The sequence below is a fragment of the Bos grunniens genome, chromosome 20 (genome assembly GCF_055505025.1).
Source record: "Bos grunniens cultivar Pamir isolate PY7600 chromosome 20, Bosgru_T2T1.0, whole genome shotgun sequence".
In the NCBI taxonomy this organism is placed as follows: Eukaryota; Metazoa; Chordata; class Mammalia; order Artiodactyla; family Bovidae; genus Bos; species Bos grunniens.
The window spans coordinates 60,190,640-60,210,481 of record NC_141184.1 but is presented as its reverse complement, the minus strand read 5'-3'; the positions used below and the strand labels follow the sequence as shown (position 1 = coordinate 60,210,481).

The 19,842-nt window shown below is 39.1% G+C and overlaps 1 protein-coding gene and 1 long non-coding RNA gene across 3 annotated transcripts in view; one reads left to right on the top strand and one right to left on the bottom strand.

Annotated features, from left to right (window-relative positions):
• The window catches only part of PIK3R1 (phosphoinositide-3-kinase regulatory subunit 1), a 455,332-nt gene that overhangs the window by 331,526 nt on the left and 103,964 nt on the right, over positions 1 to 19,842 (bottom strand). The gene's annotated exons all lie outside the window — the stretch shown is intronic.
• LOC147350474 (uncharacterized) overlaps positions 1,732 to 19,842 on the top strand; it is a 34,664-nt gene continuing 16,553 nt past the window's right edge. The window contains exon 1 of one of the 2 annotated variants that reach the window (XR_015148944.1): positions 1,732 to 2,574. This is a non-coding gene — a long non-coding RNA (uncharacterized LOC147350474). The remainder of the gene's footprint in view (positions 2,575 to 19,842) is intronic. The other variant, XR_015148943.1, reaches the window with a different exon arrangement.

The window sequence follows — 19,842 nt, the reverse complement described above, 5'->3', positions numbered from 1 at the left end:
GCATCGTGCACTGAACCTGGACTGGCATCTCGTTTCATACATGACATTTCACATGTTTCAATGACATTCTCCCAAATCTTCCCACCCTCTCCCACAGAGTCCATAAGACTGTTCTATACATCAGTGTCTCTTTTGCTGTCTCGTACACAGGGTTATCGTTACCATCTTTCTAAATTCCATAAACATGCGTTAGTATACTGTATTTATGTTTTTCCTTCTGGCTTACTTCACTCTGTATAATAGTCTCCAGTTTCATCCACCTCATTAGAACTGATTCAAATGTATTCTTTTTAATGGCTGAGTAATACTCCATTGTGTATATGTACCACAGCTTTCTTATCCATTCATCTGCTGATGGACATCTAGGTTGCTTCCATGTCCTGGCTATTATACACAGTGCTGCGATGAACATTGGGGTACACGTGTCTCTTTCCCTTCTGGTTTCCTCAGTGTGTATGCCCAGCAGTGGGATTGCTGGATCATAAGGCAGTTCTATTTCCAGTTTTTTAAGGAATCTCCACACTGTTCTCCATAGTGGCTGTACTAATTTGCATTCCCACCAACAGTGTAAGAGGGTTCCCTTTTCTCCACACCCTCTCCAGCATTTATTATTTGTAGACTTTTGGATCGCAGCCATTCTGACTGGTGTGAAATGGTACCTCATAGTGGTTTTGATTTGCATTTCTCTGATAAAGAGTGATGTTGAACATCTTTTCAAGTGTTTGTTAGCCATCTGTATGTCTTCTTTGGAGAAATGTCTATTTAGATCTTTGGCCCATTTTTTGATTGGGTCATTTATTTTTCTGGAGTTGAGCTGTAGGAGTTGCTTGTATATTTTTGAGATTAGTTGTTTGTCGGTTGCTTCATTTGCTATTATTTTCTCCCATTCTGAAGGCTGTCTTTTCACCTTGCTAATAGTTTCCTTTGATGTGCAGAAGCTTTTAAGTTTAATTAGGTCCCATTTGTTTATTTTTGCTTTTATTTCCAATATTCTGGGAGGTGGGTCATAGAGGATCCTGCTGTGATGTATGTCAGAGAGTGTTTTGCCTATGTTCTCCTCTAGGAGTTTTATAGTTTCTGGTCTTACGTTTAGATCTTTAATCCATTTTGAGTTTATTTTTGTATATGGTGTTAGAAAGTGTTCTAGTTTCATTCTTTTACAAGTGGTTGACCAGATTTCCCAGCACCACTTGTTAAAGAGATTGTCTTTAATCCACTGTATATTCTTGCCTCCTTTGTCAAAGATAAGGTGTCCATATGTGCGTGGATTTATCTCTGGGCTTTCTATTTTGTTCCATTGATCTATATTTCTGTCTTTGTGCCAGTACCATACTGTCTTGATAACTGTGGCTTTGTAGTAGAGCCTGAAGTCAGGTAGGTTGATTCCTCCAGTTCCATTTTTCTTTCTCAAGATCGCTTTGGCTATTCGAGGTTTTTTGTATTTCCATACAAATTGTGAAATTATTTGTTCTAGCTCTGTGAAGAATACTGTTGGTAGCTTGATAGGGATTGCATTGAATCTATAAATTGCTTTGGGTAGTATACTCATTTTCACTATATTGATTCTTCCAATCCATGAACATGGTATATTTCTCCATCTATTAGTGTCCTCTTTGATTTCTTTCACCAGTGTTTTATAGTTTTCTATATATAGGTCTTTAGTTTCTTTAGGTAGATATATTCCTAAGTATTTTATTCTCTTCGTTGCAATGGTGAATGGAATTGTTTCCTTAATTTCTCTTTCTGTTTTCTCATTATTAGTGTATAGGAATGCAAGGGATTTCTGTGTGTTGATTTTATATCCTGCAACTTTACTATAATCATTGATTAGTTCTAGTAATTTTCTGGTGGAGTCTTGCTGAGTTTTCTAATGTCAAGCACATATTATTAAGTTTTTGCTGTTGTTTAGTCACTGTCGTGTCCACCTCTTTCGCGACCACGTGGACTCTAGCCTGCCGGACTCCTCTGTCCATGAGATTTCCCAGGCAAGAATACTGGAGTGGGTTGCTATTTCTTCCTCCAGGGAATCTTCTTGACCCAGGGAAGGAATCTCCTGCATTGGCAGGCCAGTTCTTTGTGGATGCTAAATGGCGTTGCAGAACGGCCATTGTGACCTTCACCTTCATCTTATCCTCTATAGAATTGAGAAAAGAACAACAATGAACAAAATCCCTCCCACCGACAAGATCACAGAACCATGAGAATCCTTCATAAAGTACCTGGCAGCCAGGACAAAAGTAGTAGCTTGTGGAGGGAACACTGTTGGACTCCAATGTTACACACTCACACCAGAGTTTGCAGACTATTCAGGAAGGAGGAAATCAACTGATGAACAAATTAAACGGATTTTTTTTAAGGGGAAAATAACTCTTAGAAATAAGGTTTCTGAAGCAAGAAACAAATATTCTTACTTGGATCTGATCAGAGCCAAAGGGACCTAGAGCAGAGGCAGGACCTGGCTAGTCCAGAAGACAGTCCCTGAACTCCACTGGCTGAAGATACTGGCCTGCTCCCAGGTTAGGAGGAACTGGCACCTGCAACATCAATGTATCTTTTAGAGGTCGTCTTTCCCAGGTATGGACTAAGAACTGATTTTTTAACTAAGTATGGTTTCTATTATTTTTATCACACCCTCCTGTCATCTTCATAAACTTCTGGGTTAAAAGTTCTCCTTGGGTTTAATTCTCTATGGATAGATTTGCCAAATTTGCCTGGCTTTCAGAATCATTCTAGCGACCAGAGTAGGAAGCACAATTTAATAGGGAATCACTTCCTTTTCATCCCCAAGTCCCCAGCGTCTAGCACAGTGCCTGGCACACTCCGAGTGTTTGGTGGTATACGATAAACTTCTGAGCCGATCCCAGCATTTCTTGGCAACTTCTCCTCTGCTCTTCTGAAGCTTTTCCGCTCCTGGCATGCGAGTCTGTTTAACAGCCCCTGAAGGTATCTGGCTTACTCTTACTACTTCATGCCTCAATCTGAAGTAATGTTCCCTTGTTCCCTTCTCTTTCTCTGCTCTCCAAATGGAACATTCCCATAAATCTTGCTCAGAACTCAGATTCTCTGGGGAACTACCTTGATGGTTTAGTATCCTTTTTCTTTTGGGCTCGTTAGTGACTATGCAGTGCCACAAAGCCTGTAGTCGTGTTTCCCATGTCTGTTTTCTTGCTGGACATTGCAGGTATGCAGTGCCAGTGGTGTGAGGTGGCGTGGGATGCTTAATAACCTGGGAGTCGGAGACCCAGGAGCTGAGTCTCAACTCTTTCTCCAATCAGCTATTCAACCAGGAGTAAATCATGTTCCCTTCCATAAAATTCTTCCTTCCTTTGTTGAATAACAGGATTCTAGCTTTATTTTACAATTGCTTTCCCAACTATATTGTGAGGTTTTTGAGGCCTTTTGATTTTTATAATAGTATTCATGAGTTTGACAAGTGCTCCATAACTATTTGTATGATTTTTTGACCATTCTGACCAACTAAAAATGAACTTCTGGTTCTCAATTTCAAGGTTTTGTATGTTTAGCACGGTAAAACACCCTGGAGTAAAGGTCTATAAATGTGCATGAGGAGGAGGCAGGGCACTGGGCAGAGCTGGGCTCTGGTTCTAGTCCCAGGTCTGTGTTCCCACCTCCCTCAGGTACTAATCCCCAGCCCCAGCCTCTTCATTGTAAAGCTGGCAGGTGACTCTCTACTTTACTCTCATTTTAATTTCCCCAAATGTAATTCCCCCAAACAGCACAATCCTCCAGTCTCAGAAAGCTGCATTCTCTTGTCCAGCCTATCCACTTTTCTGTAGTCAAAAGCCTTGTTACATGAAGGACAAGGATAAATCGTGGTCTGTGCTTAGAGATACCAGCACTTGTTCAGCCCAGTGCCCCTGACAGGTTGCCAGAATGACAGGAAATTCAAGGAAGCAACTGAAAGCAGGGGAAGGGACAGGAACAGAACACAGCTGCTCATTTAGTCCTTTAGCAGTAAGACTGAAACACGCTCTTCTGGCAGCTAAAAGGAAGGTGACAGGAAACCTGAGAACAGGGAACTAAATTATCACTAATGCTTCCAGTGATACCTCAAACCTTCTTGTCTTCCTCTAGCTTTGATTTCACAGCCAGACACTTAACAGCCCCGGTAGGTAATACGTGCCTCACTTGTACTGGATTGGAAGAGGATTAAGAAGTCTGGATTCTATTTCACCCTTGAAACCTCCATTTGCTTATGGACTGAATTTACATAGAATGAAATCACAGAATTTGACTATTACATATAAAATGTTACTAAGAAAACAGAAGGTGAAATACAGGCTGTACTTGGTCATTTTTGTACTTAGTTCAAGGTGTAGATCAAACTCCAATCCTTTGTTAATTCACTGATCAACACGAACATCCACACATTCATGAAGTAGACATTTTTTTCAGCAGCATTATGTGTCAGGCACTGTTGTAAGTACGATGAGGACCAAGGTGAAAAAAAGAATTAGTGAGCCCTGGAGGTTATTGTATCCAGTGAGGAGACAGAACAGACCATTATGATATGCTGTGATGGAAAACGTTCTGGAGTCACATTAGGCTCCAGCTCAGCCCCTTTATGTTTCCTTCATGGTACCCAGTCTAGCGTGTAGTTATTTTATTTAGGTAGGGGCTTTGTTCTGTCTCTCCAATTAAAATTTAAACTCTAAAGATCTTGTCTGGTGTTTCCACTCTTATATGGGCTGTGCTTATTTGCTCAGTCATGTCTGACTGTACCTCACACCTAATCTAGAGCCTGACAATAGTAAATGTTCAACAGTATTTGTCAAACAAACAAATTTGTCTGTTGTGGAATTCAGTTGTTGACTAAGGAAGTCAAAACCCTGACTATGTTAACATGTGGCACTAACCAGAAAGCTGGAATCATTATGAACTAAAATCTGAAAGTTAAAATTTTAGAAGGCAGATATCTAGATTGTATTATAATTACACAGAGCATATTGCTGTTCATTTGCTAAGTTGTGTCTGACTCTTTGTGACCCTATGGACTGATTCACTATCTGCTGGAGTTTGCTCAAATTCAAGCCCGTTGAGTCAGTGATGCGATCTAATTATGTCTAGGGAATACTGTATGCATATCTCTGGATAACAAATGTCTGCTTTCTTTTTCTTGAAGGGAATATTCAAAACACAAGCCTTGCATAGAGACCCCTGAGGAAAGAGAGGGGAAGCCCTTAGACACAGACATGGAGGTTTTGCTGTAAGCTGACACCTGCTTCCCTGACCAGCTACGTTTCAGGGCAGTAGGTTATACATTCTGAGAGAGGAAGGAAGACATTACAGTTCTTTGCCTTCTTTGTGGGAAGCCTTGACTGGTGTGATGGTCATTCACAACAATCCATCTTTTCCTAGAAGGCCCTCTGCCTTTCCCGACCCACCTGCAAGGTTGGGGCTGCTTAGTAGGAGTTTAGCAGTGCTCACACTCTCCTGTTGAAGGACGCAGTGCTGGCGAACAATGTGGTCACAGCCCCTCTGTCAACAGGTGCGACCCGCTTAGAAAGCCTTCCCGGCCTGGGGTGTGGTGGGGTGGGGCTTCAGCCAGTGTGTGCCTTAGTGGCCGTGCGCTCACCACTCCACAGAACAAGAAAGAACAGGGCTGCTTCTCCACCCCAAGGGCAGTCAGCTCGGGAACAGGGCCGCATCACAGCTCAGCAGGTACACGATGCTCTGCGGAGGCCAGAGCCTAAGGGGAAACTCATCCTCTCCCACAGAGCTTGTGCCCGAGACGAGAGAGAACAGAAATCCGGGAACCCGTGGTGAGGAGTTCATGCTCGTGACCGACTGACTTCCACCAGGAGTCTGACGTTCCCACTTGTTTCTGGCACGGAAGAAGGAAAGCGAGGTGGGGGAAGGGAGAGAGCCAGGCAATTACGGTCAGAACTCAAAGCCGGAGTTGCGGTGGAGACTCACGGGAAGCCTGTGGCACCTCGTGAGGACTCTCAGGGTACCTGCAATCGGAGCTCAGGCCTCCTTCCTCACGAGGGAGAACCCGAGAAGACCATGTGGATTCTAAGCCCCCGCACACCTCAAGCAGGTACATTCTCCACAACAGAAAAACAAAAATCTACTTCATTGTGGTACACAAACTTCTGGATACAGAAAAGTTTTTGCTTGTTTGTTTGTGTAGAAGATAAAGATTGTCAACAGGTTTGAAATCTGTGACTAGAGACAGACATAAGACAGTGACCTCAAAGACAACATTAGAATCCAAGAATCCAAATACCAAACTGAATTCCTTTACAACTTTTTCATGCTTTTGACTCGCAATTCCTCACAACTGAGACTTAAAATATTTGTTGACAAGATATGAATGCTGGTTCATCTATATTGTGTGATGATAAAGTTGATATAAGACCAGATGTTAATGAAGCTAGAAGAACACTACCCTAGCATCTCCTAGAACACTGCACCCCAAAACTGTAAGTTATCAGGAGTGTTTTGGTATATAATAAACTATTATAAATGTTATTATATTCAAAAATTTGCAAATGTTCAGTAGCTTTCAGCTCTATTATCACTTTGGCACTGCTATAAATAAGAAATTCTGGAAAACCTTATTACAAACACCTAGAAATGCTGTTGAAGACTCACGAACAGCCTTTTAAAAACATATGGTGCCTCAGAGAGAGAGAGAGAGAGAGAGTCTATAGTGATGAAAACCAGAGTGAACTGAACCAGAGCGATGCACGTGTAATAGAGACAAAAGCTACTCTGTGAGGTTCCAATACTAAGAACTCAGGACCTGGGTTTTGGCCCATGTGGAAGAATGAGAAGCAAGACTTTGTCCCATATAAAGTGTGGAGAAGGAACATAGTTCCACAAGCTCTGTACTTATGATGGGTTATAGCCAGGTGAAAGGGTGGCCTAAAAACACTCTTCCCTGGAAAAGAGACCTAGTGGCAAGAAAACTTGTCAGTCTAAGTGACAAGAAAACTGGCTTGAAGTGAAAAAAAAAAATCTCTCTGGAAAGTCATAACCATAAGCCTGCCCATGCAGAGATTAAGGATTTGAATCACATCATCTGCACAGTCCAGGGAAATTCATTCAATAAATTAAATTGAAATGCTTCTGGATCAGAAGTGTTCCAGAGGCTTGGAAAAAGATAACACAAATCCTCTATGGAGAAATGTACCTCAGTCTATGCCTTTCAGAATCGGTACATATAAAAACAGTCAGATATGAGCTCCTTGTTACATTTCTTCAAGAAAAATAATATCAAATGATCATTCCATGTTGCCTCCATAATCCCATCCCTCAGGCCTGTGCCTCTTGAGGTTTCCACTCTACAGGTTTTACACTCATGAATGCCAGATGCCCAAGTCCCTGCATGCTGTCTTTCCTCACTCTTACCAGAGCCTCGGATCCACACCAGTAGCCTGGACTTTTCAGCTGTACACTTGCAAGACACCGACAGGTCATTTGTAGCTTATCTCCACCACCACACATGCCCATAGCTGTTTGTGGGACTGGATCAGGACCTGACTCCTATTTCTGTCCTGCATTGCTATAGCTAGCCCCTGTAGCTGTGCAGCTATACACTACCTGCCCTGAATCCTGTCATCAGCACATTCCAGTGTGCATTAACCCACAGCTGAAAGTCTTTTCTCACTAAAGTCAGTCCATAAAGTCTGGAAGAGGTGACATTCATCATATGGGCAGACATCTATGCAAGGCTACAGAGATCATGAAGAATCAGGTAAACATGACCCTACCAAAGGAACACAGTAAAATTCTAGCAACTGACCTATATAGAAATGGAGATTCATGAATTGCTGACAAAAATTTTAAATGATTGTTTTAGCAATGTTCAGAGAACACTACAATAGAGTACAGATAAACAATAAAATCGGGGAAACAATACAAGATCAAAATGAGAAGTTCAACAAAAAGAAAACATAAAAAAGAACCAAACAAAATTTGAAGCTGAAGAATACAATGACTGAGCAGAATAATTTAATAAAGAGCTTCAAGAGCACAACTGACTAAGCAGAATAAAGAACCAAAGACTCAAAACCAGATAATTTGAAATTATCAAATCATGGAAACAAATGAAAAAAGAATGCAAAGAATGAAAAAAATCTATAGAACTTATGAGATTCCATTAAAATAAACAATCTATACTATTGGGAATTCCAGGATGAAATGAGAAAAATGGAGACAGAAAGCTTATTTGAAGAAATAATTGCTGATAGCTTTCCATATAAGGGGAGAAATTTGGGTATCAAGTTCACGAAGTCATATTTCCAAACAAATTTAATCCAAAGATGTCTCCAAGATACATTAAAACAAAACTGTCAGAAATGAAAGATATAGAAAAAAAATTGAAAATAAGAGAAAAGAAGCATATCATCTGTGAAGAAACCTTCATAGGCTATCAGCAGATTTCTCACCAGAGACTTTGCAGGCCAGAGAGAGGGGGATGATATATTCAAAGCATTGAAAGAAAAATCTACTGACCAAGAATACTTTACCTGGCAAAGTTATCCTTCAGAAGTGAAGTAGTGATAAGGACTTTGCCAGACAAACAAAAACAGGGAGTTCATGATGACTAAACTTCAGTTCAGTTCAATTGCTCAGTTGTGTCCAACTCTTTGCGACCCCATGGGCTGCAGCAGCCCAGGCCTCCCTGTCTATCACCAACTAGTGGAGTTCACTCAAACTCATGTCCATTGAGTCAGTGATGCCATCCAACCATTTCATCCTCCGTCGTTCCCCTCTCCTCCTGCCTTCAATCTTACCCAGCATCAGGGTCTTTACACCGAGTCAGTTCTTCGAATCAGCTGGCCAAAGTACTGGAGTTTCAGCTTCAGCATCAGTCCTTCCAATGAACACCCAGGACTGATTTCCTTTAGGATGGACTGGTTGGAACTCCTTGCAGTCTAAGGGACTCTCAAGAGTCTTCTCCAACAACACAGTTCAAAAGCATCAATTCTTCTGTGCTCAGCTTTCTTTATAGTCCAACTCTCACATCCATACGTGACTACTGGAAAAACTATACTAACTAAACTTGCATTACAAGAAATGCTGAAAGGAGTTCTTCAAGGTGAAACGAAAGAGTGCTAATTAGTATGAAAACATATAAAAATATAAAACACACTGGTAAAGGTAAATATATAGTCAAATTTGATAATGTACTATAATTCAATGTGGTATGTTAACCACTTAACTCTAGCATAAATGTTAAAGAACAGATGAATTAAAAGTAACTATAGGTAAAATAATTTGTTAATGGATATACAATAAAAGAAGAGGTAAACAGTAACATCAAAAATAAAATGTGTGGGAGGAGTAAAAGGATAAAGATTTTGTAGACAGTTGAAGTTAATTTTTTATCTGCATTGTTGTTGTTCAGTCACTCAGCTGTGTCCGACTCTTTGTGACAACATTGACTGCAGCACACCAGGCTTGCCTGTCCTTCACCATCTCCCGGAGCTTGCTCAAACTCATGTCCATCGAATTGGTGATGCCATCCAACCATCTCATCCTCTGTCGTCCCCTTCTCCTGCCTTCTGTCTTTCCCAGCAACAGGGTCTTTTCCAATGAGTTGGCTCTTTGCATCAGGTGGCCACTGTATTGGAGCTTCAGCTTCAGCATCAGTCCTCCCAATGAACATTCAGGGTTGATTTCCTTTAGGATGAACTGGTTTGATCTTCTAGCTGTCCAAGGGACTCTCAAGTCTTCTCCAACACCACAGTTTGAAAGTATCAATTTTTTGGCACTCAGCCTTCTTTATGGTCCAACTCTCACATCCATACATGACTACTGGAAAAACCATAGGTTTGACTATATGGATCTTTGTTGGCAGAGTAATGTCTCTGCTTTTTAACATGCTGTCTAGGTTTGTCACAGCTTTTGTTATAAGGAGCAAATGTCTTTTCATTTCATGGATGCAGTCACCATCCACAGTGATTTGGGAACACAAGAAAGCAAAGTTTGTCACTGTTTCCAATGTTTCCCCATCTATTTGCCATGAAGTGATGGGACCAGATGCCATGATCTTAATTTTTTTAATGTTGAGTTTTAAGCCTGCTTTTTCACTCTCCTCTTTCACTTTCATCAGAAGGCTCATTAGTTCCTCTTCACTTTCTGCCATAAGGGTGGTGTCATCTGCATATCTGAGGTTATTAATATTTCTCCCTATAATCTTGATTCCAGCTTTTGATTCATCCAGCCTGGCCATTTCACATGACGTACTCTGCATATAAGTTAAATAAACAGGGCAACAATGTACAGCCTTGGTGCGATCCTTTCCAATTTTGAACCAGTCTGTTGTTCCATGTTCAGTTCTGTTGCTTTTTTGACCTGCATAGATGTTTCTCAGGATGCAGGTAAGGTAGTCTGGTATTCCCATCTCTTTAAGAACTTACCACAGTTTGTTGTGATCCACATAGTCAAAGGCTTTAGCATAGTCAATGAAGCAGAAGTAGATACTTTCCTGGAATTCTCTTGTTTTTTCTATGATCCAGCAGATGTTGGCAATTTGTTTTCTGGTTCCTCTGCCTTTTCTAAATCCAGCTTGTTCATCTGGAAATTCTCTGTTCACATACTGTTGAAGCCTAGCTTGAAGGATTTTGAGCATGAACTTTCTAGCATGTGAAATGAGTGCAATTGTGTGATAGTTTGCACATTCTTTGGCATTGCCCTTCTCTGGGATTGGATTGTTATATTTATAAGATGTGTTATGTGTTCCTCATGATAACCACAAAACAAAACTCTACAGTAGATACACAAAAGACAAAGAGAAGGTATCTAAGGTGTATTACTATGGAATACCATCAAGTCATTTTAAAAGATGGCAAGAGAGGAGGCTATAGTAGTAGTAGTATTTTGTAGTTCCTACAAAATAGCCAAAAACATTAAGATGCCATTAAAAAGACCATGCATGCATGCTAGGTCATTTCAGTCATGTCCAGCTCTTTACAGCCCAACGGACTATAGCCTGCCAGGCTCCTCTGTCCATGGGATTCTCCAGGTAAGAATGCTGGAGTGGGTTGCCATTTCCTCCTCTTCCCAACAGAGATCAAACCCAAGTCTCTTACTTCTCCTGCATTGGCGGCCATTAGTGCCACCTACCATGCCTATCGGGGCTTCCCTGGTGGCTCAGTGGTAAAAGAATCTGCCTGCAATGCAGGAGATTTGGGTTCAATCCCTGGGTCGGGAGGATCCCCTGGAGAAGGAAATGGCAACCCACTCCAGTATTCTTGTCTGGAGAATTCCATGGATGAGGAGCCTGGCAGGCTATATATAGTCCATGGGGTCACAGAGTCGGACATGACTGAGCGGTTAACACACACACCATGCCTATCAATAATTACTTTAAATGAATTAAATTCTGCAATCAAAGGTATTTAATGGTTAAGTGAATAATCAAGATCCAGCTATATACTGCCTACGAGAGTTACTTCTGTTTTAAGGATGCACATAGGCTCAAGGAGAAGGGATTGAAAAAGTTATTATATGCACATGAAAAACCAAAGATGGTAACAATAACCCTGTATACGAGACAGCAAAAGAGACACTGATGTATAGATCAGTCTTTTGGACTCTGTGGGAGAGGGAGAGGGTGGGATGATTTGGGAGAATGGCATTGAAACATGTATAATATCATGTATAAAACGAGTCGCCAGTCCAGGTTCAATGAACGATACTGGATGCTTGGGGCTGGTGCACTGGGACGACCCAGAGGGATGGTACGGGGAGGGAAGAGGGAGGAGGGTTCAGGATGGGGAGCATGTGTATACCTGTGGCGGATTCATGTTGATATATGGCAAAACCAATACATTATTGTAAAGTTAAAAAAAAAAAAAGAGAGAGCAGGGGTAGTTATACCTATATCCAACAAAATAGATATTAAGTCAACACAGTAACACAAGACAAAAATCATTATGTAATGATTAAGAATTTACCAATAGAATATAACAATCTGTAAATATTTATGTATTCAACATGGAAGAATCTAAATATAACAAGCAAGTACTACCAGATCTGAAGGGAGAAATAGAGAATTGTATAATAAAAGTGGTCTTCAATACTCCCGCTGTCAATAATTGATAGATTTTTAAAAAACTATTTAATCATTGTTTATTACTCATATATCAACTGATAGATTATACAGATAAAAAATTAATTTGGAAACACTGGACTTAAACTATACTTTTTTTCCCTTTGGCCACACCACATGGCTTGTGGAATCTAAGCTCCCCAACCAAGGATTCTGAGTGATACATTAATTAAAATGTAGACTCCTGCTCTCATAGTTCTACCATTTAACACTATTTTTTCCTTTCTCTGTAGTTTGGAGTGTCTGCCAGTGGCAACATTTTTCATGGCACAAAGAGGAATGTTGAAATTGGCAAATCTCAAGCACTGAATAAAAAATCAACATTGCTCATTTGAACTAGAATTTTATATATAAGTGTTCTGATCTGGGATAACTTCAAGAAATGATATATTGGTTTCTTCCTCTTTATACAAGGTATAATTGTTATTAGGAATTCATTTTTATATTTCTCAAAGCCAAAGATTTTCAAAACATAATATGAAATCCACTTAATCAATTATTCTTCTTGCCACCTGACAGCATGTTCAAAAATTATCAATGAAATCCGTTGAAATGCTCAAGCAACCTCTTCAGATGATGTTGTTGACCACAATTCACCTTTATGCTCTGCTTCACTAGGCATGGCCTTTTATTCCCCTTGATTTGCAAGAGTTAACTTCTGAGCACTATCAAGGAGATAAGACAGGAATCAGAAGCTTTAGAAAAGTAAGTGAATCTGTGTTTGTGAGATAGACAATGAAAATCTATGTGACTGAGCATTCACAGAGTCTGTGGAATACTCTGCTCTACACAGTGTTCTGTTTCACAAAGTTTTGTTTTGCTGTGCCCACAAATTTTTAGGGGTATAAGGTTTATATTAGTATTGGATTCAACTGAATACAAGACAAAGCCCCAAATAACAGTGACTTATATAAGAAGTTTCTCCCATTCTCTTTCCCTTTCTTTCCCCTTCTCCCCCAGTTCCTCACTCCCTCTCTCAAGGAAAATCTTCAGAAAGGCAGCTCCGGGCTGGTATTCAGGAGCATGATATTGCTGGGGAATGGAGGCTCCTGCTTGCTCTACCAGAGCTATGGTATGGTCTTGTTTTTCATGGCCCAAGACTGCTCTTATTCCATCATATCCTTCTCAGACATCAGTACAGAGATTGGGGTAGAGGGGAAGATAATGCACGTTTCTTTTAAGGAGACTTTCTAGGAACACGCAACACAAGCAGCTTCCACCTCATTGGCTAGAACTTGGTCACGTGATCACATCATACTGTGAGCCTCAGAAATGCAATCTTAGCTGGGGAGAAACACAAGCAGTTTGTAAGGACACATGAAAACAAAGTGCCCAATTAAATCAGATAGTTTCCAAATAAACCTTTTTTCTTTTTTTAGTATAAGAGTATGATATTTGAGACATATTACAGTAAAATTGCATTTACTTCTTTTCTGAAAGTCAAGTTTATCTTGATAGTCTATATTTTTATTTGCTAAATCTGGCAAACATAGGTAGAAATTAGGGTATCTCTACTAAAAGGAAGAATCAAATAGATACTGAAATAGGTAAGCACTGGTCTCTGGCACAGCTACTTGAAAGGACCTGATGCAATTAAATATTATCTGGCTATGGAATTAAAAGACAGACATTGGGATGGGAATATGAAAACTTCTGAGATCATCTTCGCTATCTTTGATTATAAACCTAGACTAATAAATCTTCACTAGTAAAGTCAATGTTTGGGATCATCACATAAAGTACTTCATCTCTCAAGTCTAATGTTTGCTACTGAGACTGTGAAGTACTTTATATGATTTTCCGCACATATAATAATAGGAAGATACTGACCATGACAAAAACATCTTTGAAGATTGCCTTTATAGTCCTGTAAGTAAATTATTACTTATTCTCAGCCCGATTCCTCTCTTTGAGTCTGACACAAGGTGTGACCATGTTCCCTTCTGAATGATCCCTTTTTACTTGTCATGGATGTTAAATGTTAGTTCAGACTTTCTATTTATTTAACTCATTCAGTTTACTTTGGAATAGGAGGGGAGCTCCCAGGGACCACCAGTTTTATTTTTGGCACAGGCTGAGCTTCCTAAATACAGAAGCACTTTTCTGTCAGATCATAAGGTCATCTCTGAATGGGGCAGCTTTCTTTCCTGAATGGGCCTTCAGCATCCAGGCTGGGTCTGACTCACGACAGAGAAGGAACGCTTTGCCTTCTGTTTACATTCCATTTGGTGGGAAGCAGCAAGCAACACCTTGAAGATAAAGCCATGATACTCATCCTTTCCTGCTTTCACATCCTGACCCCATACACTGACCATCAGAACTATATCTGATAAAAATGCACTTAGATGCTTTTTCTTGTTCTCTCTCTCTCTCTTTGAAATCTTTACCTATTTGCTCCTCTGACCTCAACAAGAATATTTGTAGCAAGTTTTCAAATTATAGCATTTTTATTACAAAAAGTAGAATTAAAAAGGATGACTAGAATTTTAGGGACTATTACTTTTCTTATCCCTTTGGATTCTAAAGCTACCGAATGATTCATAGTTCATTTCCAAGCATGAATACTATTCTCTTGCTACCTCTAAGGCATGATAAGGAAAAAAAATCCTCAGAGAGCAAACTGAGGAACAACATATTTGTGGTTCGAGCTAGATGAATGGAAAAGAACAGAACACTCAGTGGATTAAATAGGCTCCTCCAAAGCTAGGCTTAGTGGTTGAATGGTCGCCCAGTTTATATTAAAGGACTTACTTCCATTTACAAAATGATTCCCTTTGTGTGGTTCAAGGCTTAATATGCTGGGCATTTCCCCAGCCCTAAGCACTTATTTTAAAAAAAGCTTTCCATGTCAAGGAAATTCAGGTTCAGAAAAGATAAATTTAATGATGAGATCTACAACTTGAAGTTCTGGCTAATTTCAGGTGCTGAACATTCTCCAACCATTTTTACTGGAATGGGAGGGATCCATCAAATGTTATGACTTGGTTCCAGTTGTGTTATCACCTTCAATCGGATGAAAAATGCCCTTGGAACTGAGGATGTGCATTCCTGAGAGTGCTTACATTCAACATATGGTTACATGAGGCCAAGCTTCAAGATGAAAGGGAAGGAAATAAGACTGTTGCCCAGAAATTTCTAAATGTTGGCAAAATATCAGGATGAATGATTCAATTTTTCACTTTTATCCACCCCTGTGTATAAGTATCCAAAATTGAAGTTATCTTGGTAGGTACTTTGACTTGGCAATAATAGACATTATAAGCTTCCTAAGATCATGGCCTGTAGGATGAGAATGCTAATATTAGAATACTTGAATTATGACACATTCTCCAGTGCCATTACTGGCAGCTATGGAGCTTTCAGTGCAAGGTCTGATCATTGATCATCTCCAACTCCCGGTTCTCCATGTCAAGCGTGCCATATGGTTGGCACTTAGTATGTGTCTGGTGAATGAAATATAATGACTAACAACGCAGTGGAAACTTTAACCACAATAGCTGTTACACTCAGTAGAAATATTTCCAAAGAGAAGCCAAGAAAGAGTTTTAAAAATGCAGTTCTGAAGAAAGGAGCTAAAATAAATATGAAAACCAAGACATAAAGCCAAATACATCAGTAACTGGGCTCCACTGACATACCTGGTTAGCATCTCATTGAACTTGGGTTTCATTTGGAGGAGTGTACTCTCTATAAACACAAAGACCCATATAACAATAAACAAGAACAGTGCAAAGGGCAACATTAATTAGAAAGGAATGGCTTTCTTTATCATTTGCTGCAGAAGATATTTAAAAAGGAGCTCACTTTCTAATCCACAGCAAGGCTGAAATCTGTCCCTTCTCTTCATTCCTTTCACTCATCACAGCCATTCATATTCTCTTCCTTCTCTTTAACTTCCAAGACAATAATATTCGCTCCTCCCTACCCCATAGGGCTTTTCGCACTGCTTTCCCTTCTTTGCAGTATTTCTCTTAGCCCTTTATTGTATAGATAAACTTCTTTCCAAGTACCAATTATCAAGTCCCTTTAGGGAGACTACAGAGAAGGAAAATTGGGTTACAAAAACTGCAGAATTCTCTTAGGCGCGCTGGATGAGTGTGGAAGTCTATACATATTCTCAGATTAATCACTTTTGTCTCAGTGCTGTCATTTGAGTCAGTCACTTAATAGGAATCAGCATTTGATGTGTAAAGAGAATGAGATCCCATATTGTGTGCAGTGATAAACACAATTTCTTGTATAGCCATCACAGACATTTTAAGGCACAGCAAAGCTCACTCTGGCAGATGATTTATCTGCTATAGTATGGTAGCAAGGTAGGTAAGAAGGATCATACCATTTTCATGGCACAGATTTGTTACAAGGTGTTTTATTAAAGGACCTGGCATCTTTGAACTTAACAGTTGCTAGGCTAACGTGTGTCTTACTTTACGCAGCAGCACTTACTGGTGAAGGGTGGACAAGCTGCTTAGCTTTATGATAATCGTAAGTATTCAGGCCAAATGAGATGTCCCAAACTAAGCCGGGTATTTCCCATTTATCCCCTGGTGGCAACACACCTTGCGTGACTATTTCTAGTGGCGGCTCTTAAACAATTTCTTCTATCACTTAATGGCACTGGTTTAATATGCTCCTTTCTAAGGTCATGTCTAGCTCTGAAAAAGTGTCTTTACAAAATCATCTCCACTATAAATGTTGGAGATGTGTTATTTATTAAACAGATATGAGGTCTAGGCACTGACTGGCTATTGCCCATATTGTGATATCAGGTTAGTTTCATAAAAATACACTAATGCAATAAAAGTAAGCCTTTATTTTAATGAAAACCAGAACATTATATAGTCTGGCAGAATTTCAGATGTTGTTGATTATACTTGATTATACTTGAAGAATCCCGAGGCTTTAAAAATAGTAGTAGAGGGACTTCCCTGCCAGTCCAGTGGATAACCTCAGTGCTTATCAAACCAGGTTTGATCCCTGGTTGGGAAATTAAGATCCTGTATGTCGTGTGGGGTGGCCAAAATTTTTTAAGAAATGAAACATTCAATAAACATAAAGTATTAGAAACCAGTAGTAGATGTGGAGTTTCATGGGATTGTTTTTTCTAGTATTTTTCTCTCCTGGACCATTTCACTCCCTTTTGAATTGTGTTCTCCATGTTCCTGTCATGATTATCCTATGTCTGCAGTAAATGGTTTCCATCTAACACATGCTTACTTTCAGTTTGCAAGTGTGTCCCATTGGGCACCTGTGTGTCCCTCTCCAGAATCCTCTTCTTTCTAGCCACTGCTGCACTGGGCAACCTAGTCCCTGCAGGCTGTGACCAGATCTGCACAGCTCTCCTGGGTCAGTTTATCTCTGCCCTTATCAGATATAGCTTGCTTCCTCTTCTGGGCTTATCTGCTTTACAAAACTGAAGATGCTGGCTTATACATTCACAACCGGAAGCATGAGAGTGATAATTCCCGAGGTCCATCCTTCAGCACAGGGGATGGGAACAGGAGTGCTTTCCTGTTCGTCCCATGTGGTTAGTTCTGCAACACTTGTTTATAAGATTCCTCAGAAGGTCCCAGCAGAATCAACCACCAGTTTCCTGTAGCAGAAGTCAACTCAACAACATATTTTTGCATAGGTTTTCCCTTTTTTCAATGATTACTTCCCTTCCCCCTCTTCTGCTCTAAAGGATCACTTTCCCAAAAAATCATGGGCATGCCGGGGTCTATCTCACACTCTGGGGAGACATAGGCTCTAATAGGCATTTATAACACTTGGGGGAATCCTCTTCTTATCCTTTGGTAAGGAAGAGTTACATAAAAGTCCTTTCTATGTTCTTTGCTTGTTTTGATTACCAAAAATGTATGCTTTAGATAGGAAAGTTGTATGTTGACACTGTCCAATCAGTAGGTACTAGGTACCTGTGGGTATTGAGCCCCTGATATGTGGTTAGTCCAAATTGAGATGTTCTATAAATGTGAAACGTATGCCAGATTTTGGAGAGTAATTTTTATATGGATTATATGCTGAAATGATAATATTTTACATATATTGGTCTAATCAAGTATATTATTAAAGTTGATGTTGCTTTCTTACATCTTAAATGTGGCTATTAGATAATTTACCATTTTATGTGTGGCTCACATTATATTCTTATTGGACACTTTTATAGGTAAAAGGAGATTTTAAGAGACATATGAGTCAACTGCAATGCACTGACTTTGAAGCTTTAATTAAAACAAAAATTATGTCTAAGTCAAAGACAAGTAGTATGTTATCACTTATATGTGGAATCTAAAAAATAAAATAAACAAATGAATATAACTAAACAGAAACAGACTCAGATACTGACCATAAACTAGTGGTTACTAGTAGGGGAAGGAATATAGGCCAATATTTTATAGTAACTTTAAGTGAGTAAGTAAGTGAAGTCGCTCAGTCGTGTCTTACTCTTTGTGACCCCATGGACTGCAGCCTACCAGGCTCCTCTGTCCATGGGCTTTTCCAGGCAAGAGTACTGGAATGGGTTGACATTTCCTTCTCTGTAATAACTTTATGTGGAATATAATCTTTAAAAATATTGAATCACTATGTTATGTACCTCTAACTAATATAATACTGAAAATCAAGTACATTTCAATAAAATGTCTATGTAAAAACTATGAGACAATGAGAAAAAATTTGAAAACTGCCTGAATATTTGACATAATGAAATATTGTTAAATATTTAGGTGTGAGGAAAGTCTTAACACTATGATTTTGCTTTTGCTTTTTAAAGTGCCTATCTTTTAGAGATATACACCAATATATTTATGAGTCAAATGACATGATGTCATATGTTCATGTCAAAGTAATCCATGCATGGGGTAGGGAAAAAGTGGGTAGGCATATAAATGAAATGAAACTGGCCTTTGGTTGATCGTTGGTAAAACTAGGTAATGGGAGCTATAAGTTTATTATTCTATTGTCTCTACTTTTGCATATGTTTTGAATTTTCTATGATAAAAGGTAATTTACCAAAAAAGGACAAATTTTATTAATGTCTAGTGATAGCAAGGCACTGACATATCTATAAGCAATTGATATGTACATGATAAAGGTTCCACTTCAGTTTCTTCTCAGCCTCTTGACAAGAAGAAGGTTACTTGATACAGCTTTATTATAGTAGATGTACACTAGGAGTTTTCTTTGTGTGGAGAAGTTAACGTGACTAAGTCATGCGAAGGGAATTAATGCATATTGAATCCCAAAATGATCTTGATATTAATATCATTCAAAGAAAGGTAGCTTTTGTTATATTATAAATATAAAATATAAATAATATATTCATAAATATATCCACAGAAAATGTTTGCATATTAATCTCTATATTTATTTATGCTTATATATAAAATTAACTGCATAGAATATAAATAAGATACTTATAATTTTATTTATAAAGATATTATTTATCTATAAACATATAAGTGTGAAAGGAATTTCCTTTTAAACTATGCCTTGTTTTCTACTCTTCTTTCCAGTCATTTTCACTAAAATGTTTTAAAAATATATACACTCATTTTCTCCTGCTACAAAGTATTAAAATCTGATGTTCTATCTTACAAGCTTTTCAATGAGTCAATGACCACATTGTAATAGTCCTAAGGCAGAGCAAAGTTTAATATAACCATTAAGATATAAGACATGTTTGAGTTCCATAGGCAAGTACTCTAATAAAACATGCCTGAACTAATTGTACTCTGGTAGGCTGATATTTTGTA